The following is a 9121-nucleotide window of genomic DNA, read 5'->3' as shown; positions in this document are numbered from 1 at the left end:
TTATGATTTCCATGTCTTGTCAAATAAATTATCTGTGGTAGTATTATTGGACAAGAAGCCTATCAAATGGGGTGATTTTTCACCAGTTTTGGATTTCTTTGCAAAGCTGCAATATATAGTTAATAGAACTAGTCGGGAATGATTTCCTGACAGAAAATTCAATTTTTACAAACTTTAAATTTTCCATGGAAGACAATCAATTTTGCTCCCAAAATTTAATTTGCCATCAGGAATATCTAAATAAAATACTTTGTTTTGGGCTGGTTAAGAACATCAGAATGGCCACACTGATTGAGATTAATGGTCTGTTTAGCCCAATAGCTTGTCTTCCAACAGTAGCCAGTACCAGATGTTTCAGAGGGTGTGAATCTAAGCGCTCCTGTATTCACACCTACACACTACTGTAATGATGTCTGTAGAAAATATGCCTTGTAAGGTATCATTTGAAAACTAACAGCATGCTTGTCATTAATATAATGTAAAATGCATGTGTTAACTTTATATGGGAAGTAATGAATTACTTATCTATTTAAGAATACAGCCTACCCTAGGTAAAGGTGATAGACAGAGGGATGTGGATTTACCTTAATTTACATATTAGCTGTAAACAAAGCTATCAAAAAACCATTGGGGGTGTCTTGCGCCTGAACTCGAGAGACAGAGAATTAATATGGCTCCTGCACCCCAGAGAGAGATGGGCGATGGAATCCCCCAGGGGCTTTCCTGACTTTGAGAACAAAAACAATTCTTTGGGAATATAAGGTCCAGAGAGAGACTCCATCTTTATCTTTCGCCTTAGGGTATGGCTACACTGGCGAGTTGCAGCGCTGGAAAGCCTCCACCAGCGCTGCAATTAGTAAGTGGCCACACCTGCAGGGCACTTCCAGCGCTGCAACTCCCTGGCTGCAGCGCTGGCCGTACACCTCACTCAGCATGGGGAATAAGGGCTTGCAGCGCTGCAGCAGGGGCACCCTGGACAGAGCACTTTGAAATGCAAGTGTAGCCAAAGCCTAAGGATTCCAGCGCTGGTGCTGCAGCACTGGTCATCAAGTGTGGCCACACACCAGCACTGTGATTGGCCTCCAGGGTATAAGGATGTATCCCAGAATGCTTTTATAAATTACTCTCTTTGTTTTGTTATGCAGCCTCTCTTTGTTTTGTTATGAACGAGCTCCGCGCGAAGCTCCGTTGCTGCTGCTGCTTATCTAAAAAACAAACAGAGCTCCTGTTTGCTGTGATCATCTGTACCTGGCTGTAAACAATCAAATGAGAGGCAGTCAGTGAGTGAATGAAACAGCGGGGAGTCATGTTGGCTGCAGGCTGTTTGCAATTAAGAGTTAAGACTAAGGGGTCGGAAACATATTCTGATTTTTCAAGGCAGGAAGCTAAACACACAGTGTTGGCTCCAAAAATCCCCTCTTTCTCTCCCCCCGCTCCCTGTCACACTAGACCCCACTCCACCCCCCTCTTTTGAAAAGCACGTTGCGGCCACTTGAACGCTGGGATAGCTGCCCATAATGCATCACTCCCAACAGCGCTGCAAATGCTGCAAATGTGGCCACACACCAGCGCTGGTAGCTGTGAGTGTGGCCACACACCAGCGCTGGCCCTGCACAGCTGGATGACCAGCGCTGCAAACCGTAAGTGTAGCCATACCCTAAGAAGACAAGGAAAACCAGTACCTTATAGTTCTGTGGAAGGTACTGACTGAGAGACAAAGAATAATTGATGAGAAAAACCATCTTAACTAAGACTGCACCTTGCAAGATTAAGTTTTAGAATTTTAGATGTGTGTTTTCGCTTTTATTTGCTTTTGATGACCTCTGCCTTTATTTCCTTTACTTGGCATCACTTATCCTATGTCCTTCTGTTAATAAACTTGTTTTATTTTAATCTAAACTAACCCAATGCTGTGTTTTGAATTGAAGTAATTGTTAATGCCAGTTAATGTGGCCAGCTGCTGGTATTGTCTCTTTAAAGGAGCAAATGAACCTTATTATTTCTCCAGTATTTGCCAACCCCAAATGTTGAAAAATTATGAGTCAGACGCACCAAAAATAACGAGACTGGCTTTAAAAATCATTAGAATATGTAAAAATAATAGATTTGATGTTCTATTTGCCTTCTACTTTTGAGCCTATAGAGTGCACTGGGGTCACATTTTGAAGTTTTTCCCACAACCACGAGGACTAGAAACTTTTGCAGGAGTGGGGTTGTAAAATAGATCTCTGTCGTATTAACATTTTGTGTGATCTGCAGAAAAGACAATATTTTATACAGTGCATATTTTCCCAGTGATTCACTCTGCCCCAAATTTAACCTTCCAGAAAGTATGGAATATTTTTTAAGCTTCTTTAAGCAAAGTATAATAGCTCAGCCAAAGCTTCCATGAAGTATTTTCCAGTTGCTCAGTGGCCCTAGCCTTATGACCAATATAAATTCCAGCCTAGAATACACTTGGTAATCTTTGCCCGTATCCAGTGTTGGTGGTCTTGAAATCCTACAATTGACTGGAAAACTGTTAAATGCTTGGGCTTCAGTGCATGGCTAATTAATTCTTTGCAGAATTTTAGTCCTTTAAAAAGTGTTTAAAACATTGATTCACTGTATCATTGAATATTGCATGGTTTTGTGGAAATAAATTGTAACAGTTTGTTTCCCTAAGCAGTTCATAGAGTTATTTCTCTTTGGCTTACACAGAAAGTGTAGAGCAGTCTTCTAAATGTTAAGGTCAAAATATTCAAAAGTGGCCACTGATATTGGGTGCCTCCCTTCTTGGGTGCACAAGACACCTTATGTGACACCCAAAACACAGAAGCACACAATGGCAGTGATCGCTTTTAAAAGTATGGCTATACATCTTTTTCACACTAATTCCTCTAGGAATTGGGCACAAATTTCATAATTCATAAAGATGTCTCTGAAAGGTGGCTTCTTTTTTTTATTGGCCTCTTTTTCTTTGGAGACAGCATGATTATTACAAGGATGCATAATATTACAACTAGGGTGGTCAATTAATCGCAGTTAACTCACACGAATAACTACAAAAATTAATCGAGATGAATCGCAGTTTTAATCGCATTGTTAAACAATAGAATACCAATTGAAATGTATTAAATATTTTTGATGTTTTTCTACATTTTCAAATATATTGATTTCAATTACAAACCAGAATACAAAGTGTACGCTGCTCACTTTATAATATATTTGATTACAAATATTTGCACTGTAAAAATGATAAACAAAAGAAATAATATTTTTCAATTCACCTCATACAAGTACGGTAGTGCAATCTTTTTATCAGGAAAGTTCAACTTACAAATGTAGATTTTTTTTTGTTACATAACTGCACTCAAAAACAAAACATTGTAAAACTTTAGAGCCTACAAGTCCACTCAGTCCTATTTCTTCTTCAGCCAATTGCTAAGACAACAAATTTGTTTACATTTGTGGGAGATAATGCTGACCACTTCTTATTTATAATGCCACCAGCAAGTGAGAACAGGCATTCGCATGGGACTTTGTAGCCAGCATTGCAAGGTATTTACATGCCAGATATGTTAAACATTCTTATGTCCCTTCATACTTTGGCCACCATTCCAGAGGACATGCTTCCATGCTGATGCTGCTCATTGAAAAAATAATGTGTTAATTAAATTTGTGATTGAACTCCTTGGGGAAGAATTATATGTCTACGGCTCTGTTTTACCCACATTCTGCCTGCATTTCATGTTATTGTAGTCTTGGATGATGACTCAGCACCTGTTGTTCATTTTAAGAACACTTTCACTGCAGATTTGACAAACGCAAAGAAGGTACCAATGTGAGATTTCTAAAGATAGCTACAGCACTCAACCTAAGATTTGAAAATCTGAAGTGCCTTCCAAAATCTGAGAGGAATGAGGTGTGGAGCATGCTTTCAGAAGTCTTAAAAGAGCAACATTCTGCTGCAGAATCTACAGAACCCAAACCACTAAAAAAGAAAATCAACCTTCTGCTGGTGGCATCTGATTCAGATGCTGAAAATGAACATGCATTGGTCCGCACTGCTTTAGAGTGTTATCAAGCAGAACCCATCATCAGCATGGACTCAAGTCTTCCGGAATGGTGGTTGAAGCATGAAGGGACATATGAATCTTTAGCGCATCTGGCATGTAAATAACTTGCGGCGCTGGCTACAACAGTGTCATGAGAACACCTGTTCTCACTTTTATTATGACATTGTGAACAAGAAGCGGGAGCATTATCTCCTACAAATGTAAACAAACGTATTTGTCTGAGCTGTTGGCTGAACAAGAATTAGGACTGAGTGGACTTGTAGGCTCTACATTTTACATTGTTTTATTTTTGAATGTAGTTTTTTTGTACATAATTCTTTTACTATGAAAGTTGAACATACAAATGTAGAGATTGCACTACAATGCTTGTATTAGGTGTATTGAAAAACAGTATTTCTTTTGTTTATTACAGTGCAAATATTTGCATTCAAAAATAAATATAAAGTGAGCACTGTACATTTTGTATTCTGTTGTAAGTGAAATCAATATATTTGAAAATGTAGACAACATCCAAAATAATTAAATAAAGGGCGTCCTATTGTTGTTTAACAGCGTGGTTAATTGTGGTTCATTTTTTAAATCGCTTGACAGCCCTCATTACAACTTTAACTTCTTCGATCAGCTCTGCAGAGCACTTACCAATAAGGAGACAATCCCTTTAATACAGGATCAGCAACCTTTGGCACGCAGCTTCCCGCAGCCCCCATTGGCCTGGAATAGTGAACCGCGGCCAGTGGGAGCTGCAATTGGCCGAACCTGTGAACGCTGCAGGTAAACAAAACCGTCCCAGCCCATCAGCAGATTTCCTTGATGGGCCGCATGCCAAAGGTTGCCAATCTCTGCTTTAATATAAGGGAGGAACATGAATTTAAATACCAAAATTATCGTAGCTAATTATGAGTAAATTTATATAGATAGAGAGATGAGGGTTTCAGATATGCCTAAGTGAGTTAGGAACAGAAGTTAATCACAAGTCCCACTGACAGTCAATGAGATTTGTTCTCTTAACTCACTTTGGCACATTTGAAAATCTTACCCTATATGTATATGAATGCTTGATGTGCCCCTGTTCTAATACAGTATTTCTAATTATCCCATGGATAAATGAAAACAATTAAATTAAAGTCCTAAGCATGAATGATGGGGCATATTTTGAAAACACACGACTATCTTTTCTATTAAGATGAATGCTAGGTGTTAATGAGGGTCTGAGGCCTAGCACACAGTTTTGTTGTCTATCAGGTTCAGGATTTTTTCCAGATCCTAATGCTGAAGAATGCATGTATGGGGCATGCTGAGGAGAAAGGGAAGCTAATTAAACGGAGAGACATTCTGACATTCTAAACATAATTCATATTCTGCCGTTAAGAATTTGGAAAATATTTTGCTGTATGCATTAACAGGCTAGCTAGAGCAAGGACTGGGGGCTTACAATACTTTACCTCAAATACACACAGTTTTTCTGCCAAAGAGATTGAGTGTCAATCAGGAAACTTTCCAAATAGAAGAAAGAAGAAGATTGCAACTATATATTAGCATTAATATAAAAAATTCAAAGCCACATGCAGCTGATTAGAAAGCATACAGAGCACTATGGAAAAAATGCATTAGCACCTTTTTTTAAAAAAGGAACAAATGCCCATATTGTGCTTTAACTTAAGGATCTTAGATAATTATTTAATAAGATACAATGCAATCTGTCAAAAGGATCTCACATCTGCAATGCAAACCCATGTCTTAACTGAGCATTTTAAAACATCCCCAAGGTTTCCAACTCCAGTTATGCTCAACTTTAAGGTATAGGTCACCAGTACAGAGGGGAACTGATTTTCCTTGTCATTTAAGACAGGTTTAACCCGTATTACATGTTAGTTAAATGGAAACTGATTTAAATTACATTTATTGAGGATTAATTGATGGATACTTGCCATTTTGTATTTAATTAACCATTTTCTATTCAATCTAAAGAGGTAATCTAGTTGCAATAATTGTTGCCTACAAACTAATCAGGTGATTCTAAGATGAGTATCTATTGCTGAGATTCACAACTATGTAAAAGTGGGCATGTGTGTGATGGATGACTAGGAATTGGCAGGAACAGGGTTAATAGTAAAGGAAAGGCTACAGCTGTGTTGCTTAGGTGCAGAATTGCAAGAGTAGCAGGGTGGGCCAGCTGTTATGAATTAAATGATCCCTCCCAGCCCTTTATAAGGAGCAGGTGAGGCAAGGGGAGTTGGTTTGCTGGTAGTTGGGACGGGTTCATTTTGGGCCTGAAAAGAAAGGACGATATCAGCTCTGTTCCACTCCACTCATTTCTCTACATTCTTTCTTCTTCAAAGCAGACTCATGCTTTTGCTGCCCAGAGCCTTACTGAGCTATCAGTTGAGAACTTAGCTGGGGGAATTTTGCTTGGTTTGATCAGAGATCTAAAACTAGGCTGAAGAGAGCTTTTTCTCACAAGCTGAATCCAGCCCTGCGTTGATACATGCATGCATTTCTTGTTGAAATGAATGGGAATGTCCTATATGCATCTCAAGGCAGAACAAACACCCTAGTTTAAACTCTGTGGGGAGGCTATTTAGGGTGGGTCCAAAAAGCTCTGATATTATGCATGTTGCTGGGATTGAGAGTGCCTGGTGTGTGGGTCCCAATCCTGTTGGTGCCTCGCCTGACTGATTCTAGGACTATATGAGACTAATAATCTTTAGTGAATATGATGTAAGTGACCCACAAGCATTGCTATCCATGGATGAATGCTCTGAGGGAGAGAAATTACACTGAACAGATATGGTTTTTGAAAGCAGGGCTACCAAATGTGCAAACAGAGAATCACTGAGCAAAACGGGTGTAAAAAAACCAGACCATGTGGGAATATCTTGATTCTGGAACTGCAATACTCCTCTCCAGCACTGTCAGAACAGCTAACTCCCTGCCATGCTACTACTGATTCCCCTAAGGGCAGTGGTTCATGTGACCTATAGGGCATGCAAGGTACATAGCTGATTTTAACTTCTGCAGCAAACTGCAATGTAAATTCTGTGGGTTTAGGAGGGATCATGTAAGGTGGTGGGTCCCTGACTCTTTTCCCCTTTGACTGGGATGTTGGGAGGGTGGTGCTGTGAAAGAGCAGGGGACAGCTACCCAGTACAATGGTCTGAGACATCTCACTTCTCCTGAAGCAACTTTCCCAGCCTTTCTGTATGTAACTTAGGCTCATCTTCCCCTCACCCCCAACGTCCCAAACTGTGTGGTAGAAGGGAAGACTTAAGGCTTTATCTAGTTGCAAAATATTATCATGCATTTGGGGACATCCACTGCTGCTTCTCCGCACTTGCTGATCACATCTTGCTGCCTCTTATGTTAGCGACTCTCACATCATCATTCCACTATCAAAAGATGTTCAACCATTTTAGAGACTTGACCAGATATAAAACTAATGTTCACAACCATCAGTCAGCTCCAGCCTATAGCTCAGGCCACATTGCTAACCTACCCGTTCTGCTCCGCCAACAATGCCAGCCTCAACACCACTCCCATGGCCTTCTTGCACATCTCCATGCCCGTTCCAGCCTGCCCCACCCCACCCCACCCCCAGCTGTGAAACATTCTTCCAATACCTGTTTGCCTCTTTCATACCCTTCCTAAAAACTTATTTCTGTAGCATTGCTTCCACAGACTGGCCTGGGGAGAATTAATGATGGGGTATGGAGTACATGGCTATTCTAATGTTTGTATTATCTCATTCCTGTAACCCTGCCCTACTTTCCTATTATGTTTGTAGCCTGCCATGTCTTTAACTAAAACGTGGGCTCTTCTGGGCAAGGTCCTATCTTGCTTCTGGTTTCTATAGTGGGCCTACTGCACATGTGGACATAAATAATTATAATGAGACACCACTCGTGACATTTTACATCCAGTATGTGATTTAAGAGCTACTCCTGCATGAATATTTAAGGAATAACCATGCAGTTGACACAACCTATCATTGTCATTTCAAAGTTACCATGTTCCTAAAACAAGACAAAATAGATGGCCTCACCTACCCATATACCTCATTGGATGGCTAAATCTAGTCAAAAAGAACGTACTTACTAAGAAATCCCCAGATTCTTACTGTGAGTTCAGGTTCTCCATTAGCACTTAATTTTAATGACTAAATAAACAGATTCACAAATTAATCTGGCAACACAAATTAAGTATAAATAAATTGCTTTCTTCTGTATGAAGATGGGAGTCTGTTCTACTACTGAGCATCAGGCAGAAGACTGTGAACTAATTTTGATATACTCGAAAGATATGATAGCTTGCATTTTTCTCAGTAACATGAATTTCTGTCCCTGTACCAGCACTGTTGGCATGTCACAGGAATACGGAAATTGCCATCCTGAAATTATTATTCTCCTAGTCTGGCATCCTGTCCCTGGCAGTAATCTATAACAGATGCTTCAGAAGAAGACAAAAAACATTATCATCCAAATGAGAATGAACTCTCTACTCATTAAGGATTTCCCCATTTCTGAGGGGACATTTCCCTCCTGGTCCAGTTAGATGTTGGTGGGACAAATTAACACCATAGTTGTACTCCTTTATTCGAGGAAAGTAGAGAAGAGAATGTCTTTTCAAGACCATCTAAAGGGATGGCCCAGTGTTGCTAGCTGTCCATTTGCACCTGATTTAAATGTCTATGTATGATTAGACTTAACATAGTCATATGGCATGATTAACCATACTTGCAACAAGAGGTAGTACTGTATGAGCAGCATCGCCTCTGAAACACAGAGACTTTAAAAGAGATATTGGCCAAATTTTAAATATTGCTTCTTGAATCTTCTTTTTTTCATCTGAAATCAAAACTTGTGTTTTATTTTAATGGTAAGGTGAGAGCAGAAGGAATAAAGGAATAGTTTGGGGATGGTGGATGTGCCACCTTCATACTACAGTTCTGGCAGTGCAGCTAAAGATGTGCTCTAGAAGTGGCTATGAAACTTTCAGCTTTAACCATGCAATTCACAGCCTCTCTGCCACACAGACACAGAGGAAATATAAAAATAACCTGTTCACGC

This window comes from Mauremys reevesii, linkage group 9, assembly GCF_016161935.1.
Source record: "Mauremys reevesii isolate NIE-2019 linkage group 9, ASM1616193v1, whole genome shotgun sequence".
Lineage (NCBI taxonomy): Eukaryota > Metazoa > Chordata > Testudines > Geoemydidae > Mauremys > Mauremys reevesii.
This window is presented reverse-complemented; position numbering follows the sequence as displayed.